Source organism: Asparagus officinalis, chromosome 7 (assembly GCF_001876935.1).
Source record: "Asparagus officinalis chromosome 7, Aspof.V1, whole genome shotgun sequence".
Classification (NCBI taxonomy): domain Eukaryota; kingdom Viridiplantae; phylum Streptophyta; class Magnoliopsida; order Asparagales; family Asparagaceae; genus Asparagus; species Asparagus officinalis.
Genome location: NC_033800.1, coordinates 96,133,458 through 96,158,354, shown reverse-complemented (window position 1 = coordinate 96,158,354; position 24,897 = coordinate 96,133,458). Strand labels below are relative to the sequence as shown.

At 36.7% G+C, this 24,897-nt stretch overlaps 1 long non-coding RNA gene across 2 annotated transcripts; it reads left to right on the top strand.

Moving 5' to 3' along the window:
* On the top strand, nt 19,508–24,420 carry LOC109849658. 2 transcript variants are annotated; one of them, XR_002249191.1, is made up of 6 exons: nt 19,508–19,600; nt 19,688–19,794; nt 20,988–21,088; nt 22,335–22,556; nt 23,837–24,043; nt 24,132–24,420. It is a non-coding gene; the product is annotated as an uncharacterized LOC109849658 (long non-coding RNA). The 2 variants fall into 2 exon arrangements; XR_002249192.1 differs by having other exon boundaries at nt 19,509–19,596.

Here is a 24,897-nt window from a genome sequence, read left to right as displayed (position 1 = left end):
CACACACATTTGCACATGCATCAATTGTTCATCATAAGCATGCTCATGTGTTCAAGTGTGAATATTGTGGTAGATTTGGTCATTTGGCCAAATATTGTTTGATTTGAAAAAGTTATCACATTTGCAAAATAATTTTAAAATATCATTTTTGTTTGTAAATGCTACACGTGCCCAAATTGATGGTCAACATAAGCAAGTGCACCCGTTCCATTGTACATATTACAATCGGAAGGGTCATTTGAGTGATTATTGCTATGACCGATCCCGTGCTCTAAATGCGCCCAAATGGGTTTATAACCCTAAGTCTTTGAGCTTAAATAATAGGGGTCATATCCCTAAATCTTTCGGCACCAAGAATATTTGGGTACCAAAACCTTTTTGATGTTAAAACCAAGATTTTTAGTGTTTTTATTTTTTATTTCTTGGTTTTGAAAAACATGTTTTTAATTTTTTTGAAATTAAAAACAATCTTTTAAAGTCAAATTTTTGTTTTTCATTATACATTACAAATTTTTATTGGCTTTGTTTTTGATGAGAGATTTGTGTTTGAGCAACCCTCCGGATTTATTGGGTATTTATTTCCAAATCATGTTTACCGGGTGCTAAAATTTTTTAGATGAGTTGAAACAAGCTCAAGAGCTTGATATGGTTACCTCTCTTGCTTTTTTTGTCGAATATGACAAAAATTGATATTGATTTGTCTTTATGTGATTGTGGTTTAAGACATGATTCATAGTTTCTTTTGATCATGTTTTGTAACTACATATATTATTTTTATTTTATTGATTTATGATTTCATTTGATTGATTTGATTTTCATGTGGACTTTCATGATTATCATGACTTTCATGACTCTCATATTTTTCTATTCTTTTGATTTCATAAGTCAATCTATATATTGTTTTTATGTTTGTGTATTGAGACACAACTTTCATGATAATATACCTATGTGTTCTTAATTAATCATGATTTAATCAAAATTCCATATAGAATGTATGATAACTTATAAATTTTTCAAAGCATTTGACTTTTGAATTTTTTTAAGTCTTTGTGATTTTCACTTTTGAATATTTTTATATGCCATTTTGATAGGGGGAGCCTTTTCCTTATATTGTTTATACTCACTTGTGCTTTTTGTTAGGGAGAGATTTTTCTCTTTTCTTTCTTATTGTTTGTCCCCATTTTGATGTTGACAAAAGGGGAGAAACATGTATATTGTGAGCATTTATGAGTATTTTGCTTTCTTACATATTTTATATATACTCTTTGTGTAGATTGTTTGTCATCCTTAAAAAGGGGAAGATTGTTAGCCTCATGATTATGAGCCTACTCCCTAATCTTATTTTGATGATGTTACAAACAATTCCTAACAATGTTGTCGAGTGTTTGCGATTTGTTTTGTTAGGAAATCTACACAAACATTTGTCGGGGGTTGGATAGAATTGCACCATAACGATCATATGAAATGGAGGTTGGAGAAAATAGTGGAGTGAAGGCATTTGCAATTCAAGTCAAAAATTCAAGATCAAGTTTTATCCACAAAGCAAACCAAGATAAGCTTATTGAAGATCATCAAGCTTGGGTACATTAGTTTAGTTTTATATTATGTGTGTTAATACTTTAAAGCTCAAACTACACACATACACATTTTGTTTTTATCGCGTTATATGTTTTTGAGAAAATAACTTGTTTATGGATTAAAGACTTAATTATAACTGTAAAACATCTTTTATAAAGTCCATTAATCCATTTAAAAGAAGTTTCAAACTTGTTTGAACTCGTTTTGTCAAAATTAAGTTTTTAACAAGTTCATGTCCGTGCATGTTTTTGCAAAGTAGATGAGTTTTCATAAATAAAAAATGCAATTTGAGAAAATATTTTTTTAACATTTTCTATTACATGTTTAAAAACATTTTGCAAAATTTTATCATTTTTGGAGTTGATTTACTATGTCAAATTGATTTTACAAAATCAGGTGTTTCAGTAGTTTTCAGAATCTAGAATATCTATTTTAAAACAGTAATTTATCACAAATGATAAGAGATAATTCATAAATTCTTTCTCTAACATGTTTATCTACATGTTTAAAAATTTCCCTCAAAAGTTTATGATTTTTGGAGTTGATTTACTATTTTTAATCGGTTTTAGAAAGCTAGATATGCAAAATTTCAGAAACTGCCAAAACCTGAAACTGTCGACTTTCTAAGTCGACTTACACCTGTAATAAGTCAACTTATAGTGTCTTTTCAGCCTATAACGGCTAGTTCCGAATTTTGTGGGTTTTTAGTGTTTTTTTCCTAGTTTGGGAGGCTATAAAAGCCCTCTTCTCTCATTCTTTTGTCATGGATGTTTGAGGGAGTTTGAAAAGAGTTTGTTTAAAAGTTTTAAGTGTGTTTAAGTTTGGTTTTCAAGTTGGTTTATGTGAAGAAGTTTACATAAGAGGAGGATAACAATTGTTTGGTGTTTGAGCTTCAATCTCTCATCTTTCTCACTCTTGTTTTCAGAGAAGTTTTCTCTAAACTCAATTTCTAACTTTATATGTTTATATTTGTTGATTATCCATTTCATTAAGCTAGACTTTATATTGAGTTTAGTTTTGTTATTCCTCATTGATCACACATACCACCTTGAGCTTTTAGTATTTCACATTAAGTATAATTTAGTTGTGGTGTGAGATTGTATCATTGAGTGTGAGCTAATATTGAGTTCTCATCTATTGTAGAGAACAAACCTTGTATTGAGCTTTTATTGTGAGATACACTTTGTAATATACTTATACATCGAGAAAAGTGTGTGGTGAGAGACGGGGTCGATTCTAAGAAGAGTTGGGTCAGTGGTAAATCTTAGAGAGAGATAGTAATTTTGAGCACTTGAGGAAGGCGACACAGGCTAGGACAACACTTAGAAGTTGTAGAGTGTGATTGCAAGAGTGTGAGTTGTGAAAGTTTTCAGTGAGCTAGAAAACCGAGATTGTAAGGTGTAAACATTTTGAGTGATCGTTGAAAATCCGTTGTATCATGTTTATTTCGCCCTTAGATTAATATCGTTGCATATAATCTTCTTGAATATCATTCTTTCTAGGATTATTAGTTAATAAGTTTTTAATTGATATTAAATCGGATTAGATTAGCATATACCCTATTCACCCCCCTCAAGGGTGCTTTCAATCCATAGCTCCTTGAACCATTGACTCCCTAGGTCAAAATCTTCTTGAGATTCTTCTTCCTTTTCAATACGGCATCCATACATTGTTAGTGAGATGTTGACCGTTGAGAACCTATAATCGAGTAGCTTTGCAGCCAGATCCGTTAGGATTGACACAAGGATCTCCTAAAACAAAAAAATGCACAAAAAAGGTGTAAGTATGCAGTATCTTGTACCCTAGATTTGAGCAACCATGTATGCTCAAGTACCTTCAATCACTCAAAGAAGCATAGATGAATACCGCTGTCTACCCACGATTCATCGCACTCTTAAATTTTCCTTGGGCATAAATAAGAGTTGCGCATACAATGCAATCGAGAGACATGTCAATCGATCTTCCTCTGATCCTGAGTAGTTGAATGTGTTAATCACCCCCTTTCCTGACACTACTCTGTATGTGTGGTATTATCTCATAGCAGCAAAAAGAAGCAGCCAAAGTAGCGGACGCTCATAATAGCTTTCCTAGATAGCCTAGTGTCCTTAAGGGTATAGTGACTCTCCATTACTGATGATTATCTATAAGGGCTCACACAATGAGGGAGCAGGGAACCATCCCTCGACCTCCTTATTTTTAGTCCAAGCACATGTCATATGGCTACGTGCTATGGTAGTACTTAACTCTCCTTGAGAGCATACATCATCAAATGAATACCGTATAGAACCAAGTCCTATTACCTCATAATAAACTTATCCGGCCATACTACCTCGTGATATGTCTGGGATCTTCCGATAAGCCCATACTTCATGCGCCAAGCCAGACTCCTAGTCTAGCTGATAGTAAATAGGTAAAGTGGACATGGGGTTTCCACTTCAGTCGCTTCAACATAGAAGTATACAACAACCTCATCCTGACCGATCTAGCTAATAGTAAATAGGTAAAGTGGACATGGGGTTTTCATTTTAGTCACTTCAACAAATATGTATACAACAACCTCATCTTGACCGAGTTAGGGGCGACCAATAAAGTGCTCCCGTTGTCGCCATACCTAATAATACAATAGTGGTGTCATTGATCCAAACAAAATGACATCCAACACCCAGTCTCAGCTTCAGCAGCTGCCACAGCTTGGCGTAGATAGACATAGCTATCTTGATCGATCATCTAAAAATAATATGCCAATATGGTTCAATTGAACAAAAAATACCACACCCTAAAAGATAGTTTCAAGCCATAGAGAGAACTCTTCTACTTGCACACCTTGAGTTCAAGTACTTAGCAATGAAACTAGTAGGCTGATCCATATAAATCTCCTCTTCTAGTTCTCCATAGAGAAAAGCTATCTTGACATCCATCTAGATTAGTTCAAGATCCATCTTTTCTATAAGAGCTAATATCATGTGAATAGAGCTAATTATCACCATCGGAGAAAACATCTCTTCATAGTCCACCCTTCTCTTCTGGGTGTACACTTTTATCACTAACCGTGTCTTGCACTGCTCAATTGTCCCATCCACCTTTCACTTAACCTTAAAAACCCACTTGTTCTCAATGGTTTAATGTCCAGTTGTAAGATCCATCAAGTCCCAGACTTAGTTCCTTCTTATAAACTCAAGCTCCTCATCCATTGTCGCCTTTCACTCTTTCACTGTAGACCCAGAAATAGCGTCCTCAAAGATTTGGGTTCCACAATATGATGTGGGGCTACCATGAATGCTTCCCATTGATCTCAAAACATCATCTGGGTACTAGTCCATGTGACGATCTCTGAGGTTGAGAATCCAAAGATAGCTCCAAGCCATCTGTAGGAATCTCACTAATACTATCTCCAACTAGTAGAGAAACTTCTTCCTCTTCCACCACTGACTCCATGACAATCTCCTGGGCCTTGTACAAACCTAAATCTTGACCAATCTCTCTTCTACGTGATAAGTCCTCCTCGAAAAACTCATTATCCTGTGACTCTAAATCAGTCATAGTCCCATCATCGTACTCACCTATAAACACATATCCCTTAGAGTGTTTGAAATAACGTATGGAAATACACTTTTTCATTCTAAGGTCTAACTTTCCGTACTAATGAGTGGTGTGCAAGTAAGCAGCACACCCCCATGGATGTAAGTGATCCAACACCGGTTTGTCACCCATATATAACTCATAAGGTGTTGACTGTATTGATTTTGAAGGTACATGGTTCAGAATGTATGCTGCTGAGAATAGCGTCTCTCCCCAAAATGAAATGGGTAGATTAGCATGTGCCAGCATACTCCGAATCATATCATGTAGAGTCCTATTTCTCCTCTCTGCAACACCATTTTACTGTGGAGTATAGGGCATTGTCAACTATTTGACTATTCCTTTTTCATCACACAGTTTCTTCAACTGAAAGGATAGATACTCTCTACCACAATCAGTGCACAAATTAGTTGACGAGGGGTGGACTGACATTGCTCTTCGAGTTGACGAGGGGGCCCTTCGAGTCGACGAAGGGGTCTCGGCCACTTGGTCTCCGAAGGTCGGAGACACTCAGCAAGTCGGCTTCAGACTATTACCGCTCTTTGTGTCGTCTGGGATGTTGATTCGTAATGCTCGACTCCGAGTCGACTAGTGGGGAGCTCAGTCGTGTAGAACCCATCTGGACTTTTGGGTAGTTTTCTCTCTACGGGCCTATAATTTGATTTTTGCATTTACCTCAATTGGTGGGAAAATCGATAAAAATGTTAATAAAGGGAGAGGTCCATATTATTTTAAACTTGGTGGAAAAATCATCACAAAATTTAATCTTTGAAGGCTGTTGTTGGAAAGACCCAAAAATTTTCTTATCCATATATATGACACCAAAAACGAAGTCGCAAACCAAATTAAAACATTTAAGAATGATAAGATGAAGGGACATATACAGACCTCCGCAGTTTCTGGGTTGATATACATGCTTGATAATTTCAACATTTTAGTGAAATATATCAAATGGTTAGAGATTAGTGTGAGCAATATGAGACAAAAATTTAACGCTGGTAACCAAAATCCTCACGCACCACAGATGGTATATCGTAGAACATGCCTACTGTTAACGTGTCGTTGGTCTAATTGTTGGTGATAAGAAAAGACACTATGTTAACAAGGGATGTCATCATTCAACATAGAGAAGAGGACCTAATTTGAATATCTGAAGAACACCCTTCATTTCATGGTCATATAGTACCCTATTCTATTTCCTTATGACGAAGATGATTTCAGATTCAAAATTTCCATTAACAAGAGAGGTAGCAGAAATAGGAGCAAGCAAAATTCTTTATCAAGTGTATATTGAATGAAGGTGATAAATTAATAAAATTTGTTACAATGAAAGAATATTGTGCATACGGTTCCAGATGAGATCAAATGAAGGACATACTTTGTTAAGGGCAAGAAAACGTTTCCAACGGCATTTGGTTGGCAATTACATGTTGTGGAGCACGATCGTCATAATTATTTATGAAAAAAACTATGATCTGTTGTTTATTTAGGAGTGAGAGATGCTATTGCAAGAGGTGATTAGAATGGAGCTTCAATAGGTCCAACAAATCGCCTTGCTAGCAAGTTTCACAGGTGGACCTAGATACATGATGCGACATAATCAGGATGCTATAACAATATGCCCGAGCCTTGGTAATCTAGATTTCTTTCTGACGATCACATCGAATCTAAAGTGGTTTGAATTTGAAGATGGATTAAAGGTAATTAGTAACAGACCGACCTGATTTAGTTGCTAGATCTTTCAAGATGAAATTAAATCATTTGATGAAAGATTTATAGGAAGGTGAACACTTTGGTAAAACAATAACAGGTACTATTAATATTTTTTTTCCTTGTTTTAACCTGGTATAATATATGTTTGAGTTGTTTTATGTCTAAAAGTTATATATTACTCATTATTTATTATAAAATTATTTGCCACTTGGAGAAATGATATAAACTTAACAATTAAACTAAATAAGCATTGAAGTATTTGTAATTACTTTTTATATTAACATATGAATTATATCAATAAATGGAAATTGTATTAATTGTGCCTAAATGAAAACAAGGTTTTATATGTCTATAGACTTCTTCTTAGATTTGCTAATTTTAAACAAAATAAATACAAACAAATGCATTAACAATTTATTTACATATCAAAATTTTAAAATTTTTTTTGTCAATGAAGAACTTTATTTTCATTTACCAAATATGTAAGTTTTGTACATCAAGATACTCCTCAAAAAGATATCAAAACAAAAGGTATACACTAGGGGACATGCACAACATGCACTCCCCCATTAATCAGACTCTTTCTAATTGACTTTAGAGTATGCTCCCAGAAACAGCTTCAGTTTCCTATATCAATATGCACAAATCTACCTGCATCCAGATCCAATACTAGCACAGCCATAAATAAGTCTGCAGAGTGTGCACAATATTCACAAATCTACCTGCATCCAGATCCATTATGATGCAACTAGCACAGACATAAATCAGTCTGCTGAGTGTGCACAACATGCACAAAACTACCCGCATCCAGATCCAGCATCGATATGCTATCTGTTGATTATGCACAACATGCACAAAACTACCTGCAACCAGACTTAATTCAACGAGAGCAACCAATCTTTGTTTTCATCTGACAGAGAGCTATTTAGAGAAATGATTAAAATGTCAATTTTGATTTTGTTAGCCAATTGCACAACACTTCTAAAAGTTTGCTTAAATATCCTTACATTTCTCTCACCCCATATGTTGTATTCTGTTGACGCTAATGCCATTCTTTTTATTTTTTACTTGAATCCTTTGCCCCTCACTCTTATAAAATACCAGTTCAAGAGAAGATTCTAGGTACACGTCCTCCAATTAAATTTAAGCCACTCCATGACAAGGTTCTAAACTTCACTTGAATAAGAGCATTCAAAGAATAAATGGTTTTGGCTTTCAATGTTTTCAGATATCATCCTTCTCCGCAACAGTCTATCCTGAGTGAGCAATCTATCTTGGACAACTAACCAACAAATGTATGAGTGCTTTGGATAATTCAAACTTTCCCAAACCGTGTCATGCCATGGCACATTGTTAGCCGTAGGGGAAAGAGCTAAATACATGGCCGATAGCTTTATTTTAGGATTCTTGTAACAGGAACTGATGCTTTGCTTCAGATTTTCAGCTCCACCATATTGTACCAATGCTTTATCTCTAACTTTTAAAAGTTGCTTCCATAACCATGAATCTCCAAATTTACCTTGCACATGCCAAACATCACTGCTTCTTAAGTAATTGCCATGGATCCATTTGATCCATAATAACTCTCTATTTACATGAATGTACCAAAGATTTCTCAAAGCTTAAGCTAAGTTCCAGATGAAGCCGAGAAAACACCAAGGCCACCTTGTTTCTTCCCCAAACATACTCTATCCCATGAAACCAGAGGGATGTTGAAAGATTTCTCAGATTTCCCCCATAAGAAGCACCTGCATAGATCATCTGTTTTCTAGAAGATTTTACAAGCAAATCATAACTAGATGTCCAAAATATTTGAACACCTAGTATAACACTTCTAATTATCTGTAATCTTCCAGCATATGACAGATTTCTGTGTTTCAAAAAACTCTAAAATTTACTAGTTATCTTATTGAGAAGGGGGAGCAATCTATGAAAGAAAGCCTCTTGTGAATAAGGGTAACTCCAAGATACCTCGTTGGTAAGACACTTTCTGAAAATCCTAGGTGGTTATTAATTGAGGCTTTAACAATATCATCAACCCCTCCATAGAAAACTAAGCATTTATTTTAATTTGCTTCTAATCCTGTTGTAGCACTAAAATCATTGAAGCATTGATATAATTTTTGGACTGAATATAAGTTTCCCTTGGCAAACAGAAGCAAATCATCTGCAAAAATTAGATGAGTAATACAAGTAGTGATGTTGCTTTTATAATACAAGTAGTTTTTAAATTTGTTATATTAGATTATTTGTATATAGTGATGTTGCTTTTATAATACAAGTAGTTTTAATTTCATTCTAATAAATAAATGATGATAAATATAATATGTTCTAACAAAATGTTTTCTTTCTTCAATGTAGCTATTTAGACAATTGAGTTTCAGAAAAGAGGACTTCCACATGCACACATCTTTCTATGGTTGATTTCAGATTTCAAGATCCCTACAATGATATTGATAAATTTATTTATGCTGAGATACTTGACAAAGATATTTATCCACGTGGATAAAGACGGTCACTCAATTCATGACTCATGGGCCATGCAGGATATTTCCAAGTTCACTTTTTATGAGGGGTGGTAAATGTTCAAAACACTTTCCTCAATATATATCTCATACAAAAATAGATGATAATGGTTTTCAAGTTTGTTATAGACATAAAAATAAGGGTGGTGTTTTGACAAGAAACAATATAAAGCGTAATAGTAGATATGTGGTGCCTTATAATAGAAAACTACTTATTAAATATCAATCTCATATAAATGTTGAATGTTGTAACCAAGGTAGATCAATTAAATATTTGTTCAAGTACGTCTATAAAGGCCTAGATTATGGCTCTTGCATTACGCAAAGCATAGTTAAAAATTCAGATCAATAGGAGAGATAGGATGAAATTAATGAGTATTTGGAATGTAGATACATTTCTACTCCTGAAGCTATATGGAGAATCTCTCAGTTTGACATTCATGCATGATCATAGAACACTAGCTGTTGAGAGACTTTAATTTCATCTTCCGGGCTACAAACAATAACTTTTGTTAAGACGACAATTTAGAGGATATTATTCAGCATCAATCATCTTTGCGAGCCAAATTTCTAGCATGGTTTGAGGCAAATAAAAAATGTGAAGAAGCCCAAAATCTGACATATGTAGGTAATTTCATCATTTAATTAATGCCATTGCACTATTTCTTTTATTTCTTTATTACCAAATTTAAATTAGTGTCTACTGCTCTTTTATTGTCAATTACATTTTTTTCCACCCATTTCATTAACACTTAATACAAATAAAAAAAGGATTAACAATTAAGAGTAATTAACCTGATAATCCTTGAAAACTATGATTAATTGTTTTAATACTTTATCTTGAGTGATGTACACTTTTACCTTGAAATATGTATGTTTCTCCCAAAAAAACTATATAGTTGTATTTAGATGATCAGGTCCACTTTAAAGGAGTTCATAATAAATAAAAAATATAAAAGAGATTCTAGCACTAACTTTGTCTTTTATCTTAAATCCTATCAGTAACATCTTAATATTTTATCAATATAGGTTTATTCAAATATCTTAATATTTTATCAATGTAATTTATTCAAATAAACTTATTTAATTCAAAGTCTTTTAATGAATATGATATAAATTGTTTTAAATAGTTTGCACATTAACGGTAGAAAGTGATAATTAGATATTTTATATTGTGCCAATTAGATAGTATTACTTAGTAATGATAATATATTTTACAATGGATTTTTAATTATCCAACATTAAAAAAAATATTTGTAGAATTCCGCTTGATGTTTTTTTTTTGGTAAATGAAAAATTTTATTCATCTTCCAAAATATAGAAATTCAGCTCTTCAAGATCTCAGTTAACTGAGACTACATAAAGCTACTAGCTACTCAAATCCTCAAAAATTATAAAAAACAAATCCAATCTTTATCTTCAACCGAGAAGGAGGATCCATTGAGGATGATAGTTAGAATGTTATATTTTATCTCTTTAAACAATTGAGATACAATCTTCTCTTCCTGTCTAAAAATTCGAGAGTTCCTCTCACATCAAATGCTATAGATTGATGAGGTGAGAGCCAATTTCTTAACTTTTTGCTTGAATCCATTTCTCCTCAAACAAGAGCAGTACCAATTCCGCTTGATGTTTGTTTGGAAAAACAAGAAAAAATGCTGAAGGGTGAGTAAAAAAGGAGGAAGTATTGGTAGAATAGTGTATCCACATCCAGCCTCTGGAGAAAGGTTCTATTTAAGGTTGCTTCTAATAGTTAAATGTCCTACTAGCTTAGAAGATTTTAAAACAGTGGAAGGAATGATTTATCTGTCCTTTTTAAGATGCATGTTTTGCTCTTGATATACTTGATGATGATAACAAATGGCATTACTTACTACTAGAGGCATCACATTTATAGGAATCTTGATTAGATCAAGAAATTGGTATTCGACATTGAATCTACGCAGTTGAGATTTTGATGAGTTGTTTTGTATGAGTAGTTTTAGATAGTAATGATAAGCATGCATGTTCAGGTGTTTTATTTTAGTTTAGTTCTGATTTCGATTTGTGTTGTTTTAATTAGTTGTTTTAAGACGATTTACAGCATCTTGGACACCTGTATACCTTTCCATTAGTTGGCCCATCATTTCCTGTCTATTCTCTATGTTGTGTATTCATGAGCGTATCCTTTAGAAAATTCTATTTTTGCATATTATTTTCACTCTTGACGCTTGTTGTGGGTCGCTTGCCCGACAACCCCTAGATTTATTCTCTCCTTTCTTCCTCCAAGGTGCGGGACTAATCAACTATATAGTTCAGTTTGGACTGTTGGACGGTTTTATCCTATAGGTAGGTGGTGAGTGTTGTCTTTACAGTTTTACCCATGTGTTTGATTCTTAATATAGAATTCCCACCATGATAAGTTGTATATAGTTATATCACCCTGATTAGAGCTGGTTGGACTAGAAGTTGACTTGTTATTAAGTTTACCCACCCTAGCTATATAATTATTGTCTTAACCTTGATTTGCAGTAATCCAGATATATGAGACTTAAGCATGTGTATTGACCAAAATAACTCGATTCTTGCGTACTTGCTATGCCCATTTTTGTATTTATGACATAGGGCATGACAACACTTATCCCATGATTATTTAATTGTACGTGTAATGTTGTTCACTAATCCTGGTTCTAGGCCAACCTCACACAATCTAGTAGATAATTAGAACAATCAACGTTAGGGATCAACTGCCCAATCGATTCGTGTCTTAAACTAACTAAATCTGGGTACCTCCATAATACTCTAGGAACAAATCTCTATACTTGTCTACATATACAGTTATTATGTTTTGTATTCTATTTCACATTGCACTTTCATCTTGTTACAGGAATTTCTATTTTCTTTCTCTTATTTCAAGTAAAATCCATCATTTATATAATGGTGTGCTACAACAGTTAAGTGTGGGATCTTTTTTCTTTATCCAGTTTTCAAATCCCGAGTCTCTGGAACTTGCATGCTCCCTTGGGTTCTCAAATATGGGATCTTTTGGTGGAGTTTTCTCTCCATGGTCAGAAAAGTCCGGTCTTAAAGCCCTCCCTAAGTTTGTCTATGTCTGGGTAGACATTCTCAACCTCCCCGTTCATCTGTGGGACTCTGAGTTTATCATGGCATTGATGGGTGATATCGATGACATCATCATGGTGTCAGATGAGGTTCTTCTCAAGATCAATGCTTTGGAGTGTAAAGCTATGCTTATGGTCAGAGATCCTTCGGAGATCCCCAGGTGGTTTCTTTTAGGTACTCTTCCCCCGACGATATTCACATCATGGAAGGGACCATCCAGCTCAAGATGGTGGGTCAACCTCTTTCAGATCTCAAAGGTAGAAACAGGGATGACTTCGAGTCTTTCGTCCGAAGAGAGGGTAGTTCTCACTTGTCTCCTAAGATCCCCCCTTGAATGTGCCTTTTGTCTCTAAGTCTTCAGGCGTACCTTTTCGTCAACCAGTTCCTTCCCCTCGGCCAGCAAACAAAGGTAAACAACCGTTGGAAGCTTCTGTGCCCTTGCAGCCCCTCCAGCCTTCTCCTGTTGCCACCCACCCGGTGGTAGGGGAAAGGTCATCCCCCTCCCTTGTGGAGGTCCTCTACCTAGGTGTCAAGATCAAGATCACTAGGGAGTCGTGGGATCAATTATCTTCAGTTCTTCCTCATGCAGCAGAAGCGGTTATTCCTCCTTCGATTGGTGTTCATGCAGATCCAGTCATTCCTATTACCTCTTCCGACTCAACGGACAAAGACTCTTCCTCGGAGCCTCCCCCTGGTTTCGAGAAAATCAGCAAGCCTCCTAGAAAGAAGCCTTCTAGCTGTTTGATGGCCCATCTTCCTCACAGAAAGCACTTGTCCCTGAAGAAGAAGGGCCCCCGCTCTAGCAGCTCCAAGGGTACATCCTCTTCCTCAGCTTCTACTCTCCCTATCAATGCTATGAAATCTTCTCTTCTCCATGAGATTTCTATCAATTGTGGCATTCAGGAACCTATAGATCCATTGGGGTTACTCGAAATTCAATCAATGGAAAGAGAGAGCCTCAAGTCCCTCAGTTAGTTCCATTCCTCCAGTTAGCCCCCATGTCCTTAGTTGTCCTTTTATATCTGCTCCATGAAGATCGGCTCTTGGAATGTTAGAGGTTTGAATAACCCTGTGAAACGTAGACTGGTCAAGGAGAGTATTCAGGTTGCTAAAGTTAATCTTCTGGGTATTCAAGAATCTAAACTCAACTCTGTTAGACCTAATGTTCTTAATAGATTGGGAGGTAGTTATATCTCTTCCTGGATTTCTTTAGAACTGTTCAATGTAGAGGGGGTGTCCTTTTGGGTTGGGACGAGTCGATTCTATCATGCTCTTCCTCCTCTATAGGAATCTTCTCAATCACAGTGATCTTCACTCACAAACCTTCCAACTAGTCTTTTGTTGCCACAACAGTCTATGCTCCATGTGATAGCGAGGATAGAGAGGTCTGTTGGTGGGAACTTTAAAGGATTAAGTCCTCTTTATCTCTGCCCTGGGTTCTCTTTGGTGATTTCAATATGACGCTTAGCGTCAACGAGCATAGTGGTAGATCTAGTTCCATTCGTGAGATCACGGCCTTCAAAAATTTGATCGACTCTTGTGGTCTCTTAGACCTTCCCCTTAGTGGAAGAAAGTTTATCTGGTCCAATCAAAGAACGCCTCCTGTCCAAGCCGACTCGATAGGTTCTTTGTTTCCCTGGATTTTGAATCTCACTTTCCCCTCCTATCGCAATATGGGTATCAACCGCCTTGTTCAGATCACTGTCCTATCATCTTGGACACCATTTCTCCCAACAACCCCCTCTCTTCAGATTCGAGAAGTACTGGCTCTCCTTCCCCTCCTTCACTCCTTTCATCCAATCAAGTTGGATACCTTTCAGCTCTAATAATGGTCAGCAATTAGCTCTGTCTCTCAAACTGAAATGTATCAAAAAAAGAATTAAAAGGTGGAAAAAAATCTTCTCTCGGCTCTCTTAAGCAATCCCTCTCCAAGGCCATAGTGAGCTTGGACTCCCTCAACACAATTGAGGAATCTAGATCTCTTTCCCACCAAGAATCCCTCCTCAGGCATAGTGTCAAAGATCACCTTTATCAGTTAGCTAAGGCAGAATAAATTATGTGGAAGCAGAGATCGAGAGTTCAACGGTTGAAAGAGGGAGACAACAACACGGCCTTCTTTCACAGGACTGCTTCCTACCATAGGAGAAAAAATTTCATTCCCTATCTTCTTATTGATAACTCTGTTATTTCTTCAGACTCAGACATGAAACTAGCATTCTATGATCATTTCTCCAACTTCTTCCTCCAACCCCCTGAATCAAGAATGGCCATTAATTGGAATATTTTATATCCTGATAACCCTTCAGATTTATCACCCCTCGACTCTCCTTTTTCCCCTGAAGAAATAAAATTTGCAGTCTTTGATCTTCATCCTGAGAAATCCCCTGGCCCCGATGGGCTGCCTCTTCTCTTCTTCCAAAAGTTTTGGTCTACCATTCACCTCGACATAGTTTCTTTCATTCAATCCCTCTTCTCCCACCCACATCTACTCCACAACATCAACTACTCCTATATTTGTCTTATCCCCAAGAAAGATGGTGCATGTACCCCATCTGACTTCCGACCTATAAGTCTTATTAACAGCACTTGCAAGATTTTCTATAAAGTCTTGGCCAATAGACTCAAGAACTTCCTCCCCCACCTTGTTGATAACTCCCAAGCTGCTTTTCAAAGTGGAAAATCCACTCTGGACTCCATTCTCCTAGCTCATGAGATGGTTAATGTTTGTTCTTCTGGTAAGAAAGAGATCTGTGCCATTAAGGTAGATTTCTCCAAGGCTTTTGATTGCGTCAATTGGAATTTCCTCTTGAGACTCCTCAAGGATAGAGGCTTTGGTTCTCTCTGGTGCTCTTGGATCCACTCCATTCTCTCTTCGTCCAAATCATCAGTTTTGATCAATGGTTCCCCAACAAAATTCTTTAATTGCTACCGTGGCCTTAAGCAGGGTGACCCTCTATCACCGATGCTATTCCTTCTGGTAGTGGATGTCCTCTGTAAGATGATCAAGAGCAGTGCTGCAGCAGGTGATCTCTCTAACCTTCACCTAAAAGGTGAACTAAATCACATAAGATCTCTTCAGTTTGCAGACGACACAATCATCTTCTCCAAAGCTGCTCACTCTGACATCGTAACTCTCAAAACAGTCCTCCTTCTCTTTGCTAACATCTCTGTACTCAAAATTAATCAGTCAAATACCAGCCTCTACTACCTAGGCAAAGTTCCATTCAAGGGTGCTAGTTTAGCCAGCTCTTTCAATTGTGCTGTGGGTAAACTATCCTTCTCTTACCTCGGTCTGCCATTGAAAAAAGGATCTCTTTCTAGAAGAGAATGGCAACCCCTATTGGATTCTTTTTCTAAGAAGCTTGCACTTTGGAAAAATAAATCTCTGTCCATCGGTGGGAGACTTACTTTGCTTAACTCAGTTCTCTCTTCCCTCCCCTTGTATTATATGTCTTTCCTTAAACTGCCTGCATGGTTAAGAAAAGCCATTGACAAAATCAGGAGAACTTTTCTATGGAGCGGTCAGGCTCATTCCTCAAAAGTTAAGTGTCTCGTCAATTGGAGAATTGTCTGCAAAGCTAAGTCTGAAGGAGGTATGGGGGTCAAAGACATATCATCCTTTAACATAGCTCTTCTATCTAAGTGGATTTGGAAAATCATGGATAGAAACTCTTTTCTTAGCAAAGTTTTCTTTTCATTATATTCAAGAGATCAATCTAATCCTCTTGGTCACCCACCCAAGAGCTCGACATTTAAATTCATTCGTGAGTTGCACTCCATCAGTTCTCCCTTCTTCAGTCATGTGAAATGGATCCTGGGGGATGGAAAAACTTGTAATTTCTAGAGTGATAAATGGACAGGAGATAATTCCTAATTCCCTGAGTAGTTTGTTTCCTTATGCTCACCTCCTAGCCTTCTCTAAAAACTGCTCCATTCTTTCGCAAGGACTAATGCAATCTTCTACCTGGCACTGGCATGCAATCTTAAGGAGAGGTATCACCCAGATAGCAAAGAATGAGACCAATGCTCTCCTTAATCACCTTGCCCACTTCTCAATCAAAGATACAGCTACTCATGACAAGCTTCTCTGGCCTTATCTCCCTTCAGGCTCTTACTCTGTCAAATCATTCTACGATCTCACTACCTCTGGTGGAATTACTTCTCGACACCACAACTTCATTTGGAATTCCCCCATCCCTCTGAAGGTAAAAGTCTTTTTTTGGATTGCTAGCAAGCAAAAGTTGAACACCAGGGAGAATCTGATATCCAAAGGTTGGGGAGGTAGTCCGCTCTGCCCTCTTTGCAATGAGGTAATCGAATCTCATGACCATTTATTCATTAGGTGTGTCATCTCGTCTTCAACGTGGTCCCTTCTTCTTCCTCTCGTGCCATCAGTAGTTCGGCCTCACAACTTGGATGATTTGATCTCTCCTAACTTCAACTCAGCCCTCAATCAGGACATCATTTTATTATGGAGAGTCTTTTTACCGTGCTTCTGCTGGTGTATATGGAATAGCTGAAACAATTTCATCTTTAATGGTATCGATGTATGTCATCATCGCATTGCCTCTAACGTTGCTAGATATGTTCTACTTTGGACAGGCACCTCTACTAGTAAATCTGGACCTAAGCTCCATAAAGCGGCAATCAATCTGGGTTTGAAGCACATAGCTCAAGCAAACAGTGATGGAGATGTGGGCGACAACTTCTCTACTGCAGGCTGATTTCTTTTGTCCTCCTCTCTCCATTCCTAGTCTCTCGGCCCAGCTCTCCTTTGTCGCTTTCCAGTTATTCGTGAAGACTCTATTCTGAAGCTTTTGGTGTTTTGGTTAGATGCTTCTCTAGTTTTTTTGTGTAGCAGGCCATCTTGAGAGATTAGACCGTTTTTTGATGTTTTTTTCTTTTTTTTTGGTCAGACTATCACCAGCCGCTGGACATGTATCTAACTGTTAGAAACATAATTTACATATATATATACTTATAATATGCAAGGTATCTCACCCTGTTTTCAGTCAAAAAAAAAAAAAACAGTTAAGTGTATTAGCCTCTTTGAACTTCATACCAGTACCAAAATAGTCGCAAAACCTTATTTTTTAATAGTGTCATTGGTCTGCTAAACGACCTCGAAGTCTACCGGAACAAAGCCATTCGGCTGATTAATCATCAAACAATTAACAAACAAATCAACCAGGTACCAGTCAGCCGGTCACCTTAACTAGGCGACTCCTACGGGATCGGTCAATTGGTTAGGAGTTCAGTCAGCTCTGTAATAAAAAGATAGGTTACTATTTTCTGTCTGCTCAGAAATCAGTCAGTGGGCAACCCATTGGGCCAGCCAGCTGATCGTTGTCACACAGGTTGTTGTTGGACGATTGTAAAGGCGTTTCTTTGCCATTTCAACTCCCGTCTTCGCTTCTATTATTTCACACATCTAAGGAACTATATAACATAGTTTAGACCATGTTTCATATAGTAAAAAAATCATGACAACAAGAGAGAACTAGGTGTCCATATTTTCATGCATGTTTTGTCAATTCCGGTATTTTAAACGTGTTCGTATAGGATTAAACTATTTGATCTATTGTTAAACAAGTATAGACACTAGAATACATTGAAAAAGATTTCTAGGGTTTATAGCAAGGAATTGAACATAAAGAGATTGAAAGAACCAAGTTTTGATCAAAAGCAAGTGGAGAATCACTTGCCTGCACTGTAGAGTGCTTCTTCTTGCCGTTCCTCCTCTCTCTCTCTCTCACTCTGACCAATTTCTCTTGTGAAATTCCTTCTCTAGGTATTTAATTCGATAAAAGAAAAGAACCCTTAATTAAAGGGGTATATTAGGGGTGCTAAACTGTATCCGTATCCGTGAAAATATCCGTAACCATATTCGTTAGGATACGAATATGGTTACTCAAATCTATAACCGATAGGATATGGTTACGGATATGGCTTTGTAGTGAAATATCCGTATCCTTATCCGTATCCAAAATATCCAAATACATATTAGTCATACTCTTATGATAGTTTCGATTCTTAGATTATGGATTTGTGGTTAATTTTGATGATCAAGATGTCTAATCTTAACTTTTCAATTATAATGGACATATTAACAAACTCTTTTGTATCACATGAACTATGTTTTTCTCAATACTATCTAGTTTTCTCATATCTGTTTTGTATCTGCATGCATATCCGCTTATATATCCGCATGTATATCTATAACCGTATCCGATTTTAGTGGATATGGTTATAAATTTTTCTTACCGAGGTATATCTGTATCCGTATCCGTATCCGAGATGGGCAAGTGGATATGAATATGATAAGCATCATAGCGGAGCCGTATCCGGACCGAATGCACCCCTAGGGTATATATACCCTATGAACCTAGTTGCAAATATTACTCTTTAATCTAATAATTATGAGGGTTATATATGCAAATCCCTTTAATAGTCAATCCATTTCTCATATTTCACTTGTAAAAAGATGCTCACCCCAACGAGTGGATTGAACCGTTAGGGCAATTTTTATCATCCCCAACGGTTCCTACCGTTAGGGCATAGCTGTTTTCAGCGGCAAGAATTAGGGGGAATTTTTCCCCAAATTTTTTAACATAAAAAAATCCCCGCCTCAAATATACTCTCTCATTTCCAGTGACAAGATAGTCAGCCCCAATTTTCCCCCAAATTAGAAATCGGTCTCCTCTCTATCCTAAATCGGAGCTCGTCGCCGCCTCTTAAAGATCGTCACCACCTTTCGGAGATGGTCACCCCCTTTGGGAGATCGTCACCGCTCTATGCTCCCTCGTGTTGAGCTCCTTTTGTCCGAGCACCATAACGACCTACCTAATCTTCCCAGCACACCAGGACGCAGCCTCTCTCTGGCGGCCCGTCTCTTCCATCCGAACCGACCCCTAACCGTAGTAGCCCCGCCCCCCCCGCCGCCACCACCGGGTACGCATCAGCGACCGCCCAAGGCACCACCAGCGACTTAGTCGAACGCTCTCGTTGTCTGAGCGACTCCCGCTGGAGCACTTGCAATGGCTGGCATAGTATCTAACCTCACTAGAGCACCTTTTGTTGCTGCCTCCCCTAACCACTTGTAGGTACTCTTCCTCAAAACCTAAACCCTAATTTGAAAATTATTTGAAATGTTTGTGTATTTGTTAAAATTTTGGGCATTTTCTAATTAGGGTTATCTACACCTTCAAAAAGCCTCTACTACTCGAGAAGCCTCCAGCGAGACTATCGACTGTTACTTGCCACCTCCAGTGAGGCTGCCTTCTTCTATCTTTTGCTTGTAAGTTCTTTTCAGATTTTGCTTGGGGAAATCATCATTTGAGAACTATGCTTACTTGAATGAAATTCTTTTGATTTATGGTATTTCTTTTATATTGTTCCTTTCATATTTAGATATTATCATCTTGAAATTTTCTATAAGTACTCTATATGAAGAAGAATCTTTATATGAAGAAGCCAAAGAGGGAGGATGGTGATGAGAATCAGAAGAAGGTTCAATTCCTGTGTTTTCTTCCATTTAATGTTAATTTGGATGTTTTTGTACTATGAGTTTTGCTTTTTCCCCCCTTTGTGCTAATTTAGTGTTTGAATGTAGGACTATATTAGGTGGCAGAAGGATAAAAAGACAACTGTACTTGTAGAAAAATTTAAGCTGAGTTGTAATTAGATAAGAAGAAAGGTTCAATTCCTTCATTCCAATCATTAGTCAGAAGTTTGTTCTTACACTTGTCTCAAGTTGTCTTTGTTGATGTTTCGTATTATACTTTTATCATTGATTATTCTTTTTCTTGCCTTCAATTAAACTTGACATCTATTTGTCGGCCTTTTCTTGAGTATGATTTTTTGTCCCATTCTCCTGCCATCTTTCGTACATTTGACTAGGCAGTGAAGAAGCCTGTGGAAAAGAGTTTGTAGATGCACTAATGATGTTTATGTGCAAAGTCTCTGATCAAATATGAGACATGGAGCATCATCTGTGATGGTTTTACTTTTACGTGGAAGACTAAAATTGTTGATTGTGCTGGCTAACAACCTAGAAACCTGAGTTTGAGGAAAGGTATGATTGGCTCGATTGGTGCATTTCATATAACTGGAAAAGAAAAGATCCATGTAATCAATCTCGAACGCTTGGGTGAAAACCTCAAAGTTGTTTCTTTTTATTCACATATGTTTTTGTTCAAATATTGTTTTATCAGCTCCGAAGATGTTTTTGAAGTATACTTAGGCAGATATGCAGTCTTTACTTTGCTACTGTCAATATTACCATCTTATTTGTTGCCAGATTGTGTGTGGGTGCATATTGAATGGAAAAGTTTTCACTTTGCTACTGTCAATATTCAACCATTCTTTGTCTCATAACAGTTGCCTTATTTCCTGCAGCTTTTACTATTCTGATGATCATCATTACTTTTAACATAGTATTTTATCATAAATCTCCAGAAATTTTGATGAGTAAATTTTGTTTCTCCATAGGTTTAGAGCTTCTTATTCTTGAACTTCCATCTCTTTTTGATGGATCTGCCAGGTTGAAAGCCTAACCACAGGATGACTCTAAGGCTATTTCCGCACCCAAGGTAAATATACTCACTTCTTTACTATCTTAGTTTTTTTAATTTTTTTTAATCTTTTAAGAAAAAATACTCGTTCAGTTAGTGCATTATGTATCACGTTATAGCAAATATAATCTTAGATTTACTTACGTTGGCTTTTATACATCAACTAACATCATAGGTGTCTGCATGAGGTTTTAGGTTATGTGTTATACAGACACAGGTTTAGGATGACAGTTAGTCTCTATATCATTGGAACTTAGCTGCACCTAAAGAAGATATGCCTATGGTGTGGATGCTTGTTTGATGCCTTAGGTCTGTAAAGTGCACAATATAATTTATAATATTTCTTCAGTAAACAATCCATATTTATAAGCATTTAAAAATAAATCATGGCCTATGGTGTGGATGCTTATTTGGATGCCTCCCATGGAACATGGACAAACTGAATTTGAGCCTAGCGCTTCATGTAGTTTCTTATTCAGTTGCATGTTGACCCCCCTATGAAGATAAGCATTAGTTGTCTAAGATACAAAATTCATACATTTGCATTGATGATGCACATAGTTCTTTGAAATATTATATGCATTAAGCATCAATACAAACTATGTCATTGTTAAACTAAATGCATGATGAAAAGCAGTCATGTATGTAATATATTATTTGTACTGTACTGTTTGTTACCTTAATGTATGTTGATTTCACAAACAAGGGCATTTCATCTGTGTATGTAGAAGTTGTACATAGATGCATCTGACAGATGCAACCTATACAAATGACATTGGCGGTGCGTTTGGGAATAGGAAGTAATTGATTTCTGAGTTGTGAGATGCACGGTGTAGTTTTATCTTGCATGCATCTGTATAGTTTCCTTTTCTGTTGGTCAATGATAATGACAAAGTGATCAGTGACTAAAACCTGAGAGATATTTGTTTTGTTATATCCAATTAGTATGGCCTATATTTTACTGCTTTAGTTTAATCTACTCATATTTTTATAAACAAAGGGAAGATCGTAATAAACCTAATATATATTGCCAATACAATGTAAATGAACCGGAGCCAATTTGGACAGTTCATTTAACTGCATCTTAAAACTTATTGTTTTAAAAAGTTAATGTGAGTTGAGATATATTTAGTTGATGCATCATGTGTTTTCCAGAATGCAATGTCGAAAACATAGGGGAGCACTTAACAAACTAATCAGTTTAAGCTTTGATTAATTGGAAAACTGTATGAAGTGGCAAAATCTTTTATCTTTTGTTAAGTAGGTGCACGAATTGGAGCTATGGGTTGTCGTGTTGGAGTTGATAACTTCAAATAAAGTAGCCGATAGAGAAGGGCAAATACATTGTTCGTGAGGTGAGAATGACAATGGATAGTGAAGATTCAAGTCAGTCTTTTGGAGAGAAGACATGCCTCTCAAACTCGTATGGAAGACAACTCAAAATGATGTTATAATCTGATACTCTTGGCAAGAATCACAAAGAATGGTTAGAATTAGATAATCGATAGATTTTTCAATTTCGATTTCTCTATGTTTCTGGTATGTAATCTGTTGCATGATGATCATCTCCAGTATTTGTGCATAATATTTTTGGTTAATTTTCTTTTTTTTTTAATTTATTTAACTGCCCCAATGGTTGGAACCGTTTGGGCATATATTAGCTCCAACGGTTGTAACCGTTGGGGCATATATTAGCCCCAAAGTTGTAACCGTTAGGGCTAATATATGCCCCAACGGTTCCAACTGTTGGGGCAAATATTTTTCTTTTTTTTAAAGGGAAAAATATTTGCCCTAACGATTAGAACCGTTGGGGCAAACTTGGCAACCGTTGGGACTAAATCGGCCCCAACGCAATTTGTCCCAACGGTCTTTTTTTTAGCCCAACGGTTCTAACCGTTAGGGACATGATTTGCCCCAACGGTTACAACCGTTGGGGCAGCCCTGCCTTGCACTAGTGTTTAACCTATGAAATATGTTTTAGTAATGTTATACTTAAGGGAATTCAACATATTGAGTAGTATTAAATTGATATTTTGTAAATATTCATTTAATCATTACATCAAAACTTCAAAGTTGTGGTCAGAGTTGAGGGTTATATTTTTATGTTCTCATATGTTCCCGCAAGTTGAACGCTCTTTTTATGGGTCAAAAACTATAAAAATATTACCCTAAACTCCTGTTTACTTCACTGTAACTTTAGCCTACCGCTAACACCACCCAACTCTAACAATAGCCCAATTTCACTGGTAACATCTCTACCTGCGGCCGCCCTCAACACCTGCTACAAACCCCTCCTATTAGTGTTGATGAGCGTGCTACCACAAATCTAGGCTCTGATACCATGTAAATTTCCTCTAACCATTACACGAAAACTCTAAAGTTGTAGAGAGAGTGGATGACTATAGTTTTATATTAATTCTAAGGGAAAATCCTCTTTTAACCCAAAGTTTTACCCCAACTTATTTAAAAACCCATTCACTTTTCAAAACATCAATAGACCCATTATATCACATCCCACTTATTTTTAAACCCAAATGTACAAATACACCCAATATTTGTACTATATTTATCCAAAAACTTAAAAAATCCTAAACTACCCTTCATCCCCAAACTGATCTCTCCCTCTCTCCTCCTCCTCCATCTGAGCTCAGAGCTCTCTTCTTCCTCTTCTCCTTCAACCACTACCACCAACCTCCTCCTCTTCCCTCCCTTCACTTCCCCTCCTCCATCAAGCCCACCAATAATTTCAACATTGACTCCCTGCAGTTCGCCCATCAACCTAAAGCACTTGTCGTTGCCGCCAGTGGATGGAACTTGAGGAGCACCCGGAGTAATGGCGGAGGTCGAAGATCACCTGGCTTTGTAAGGAGTTGCTTTCGCATAAGCCGACGACGATGGTGAGGATCCTTGGCGCTCAAAGGAAGTGGATTCGGCAGGAGGAGGTGGGTTATGTTGTTCTCCATTGCAAGTCAGGTTAGTTTAACTCTTTGCCCACCACATGTTCGTTGAATTTACGCTTAGTGTTCTCTCTTGTCAATATTTGATTTTGATGATTTTCTAGGTATGTTTTTATGAACTGGTTGAGAAGAGTTAGAACATGATGTATTCATTGAAGATCTACCACCAATCTTATGCATGAAGAATCGCGGTTCCTTTCGAAGGAAACCCATGGAGATGTTTATTATGTTGCAACACAAGATCCTTGACAAGCTTGATGATGCAGCTAAAGTAATTAGGGGAAACAACACTGAAGAAAGTGATATGATATTTGGAACATTATCTGTATTGAAGATGTCTTCTTTTTTAATATTATATTAGTATGTATACTTATAACATAAGTATGCATGTGTACTGAGGATATATGAGTATTCAGATTATTATGATTCATCATATATCAGATATTTTTATTTTGGAAGCATGTTATAAGGCCACCAGTGGTTATATGTCTATGAAATGTGTTTCAGATCTTGTATTTTATATCAAATGTGTACATTCATAGCTCATGGTATTGTTCTATTTCAAAACTAATGCTATTTGATAATTTTGCGATATTTGGTTGATGCACAACATTTATATATGTCTCATGTGTATGAGGTTCAGCGATATCAGATGTCATGTTTTATGTATAAGAGTTGACATTGTTAAATAGAAAAAGAGCTATATTATATTCGTCTACGTTATGTGTCACCTGACCAATTATCCACCTCGACGAGGGGTCCTCACTCAAATTTTAAGCTTTTGGCAAAGTATAGCACTTTATGGAAAAGTATAGCAGCTTATTGTTAAAGTATAATACTATATGGAAAAGTATAGCACTTTATGACAAT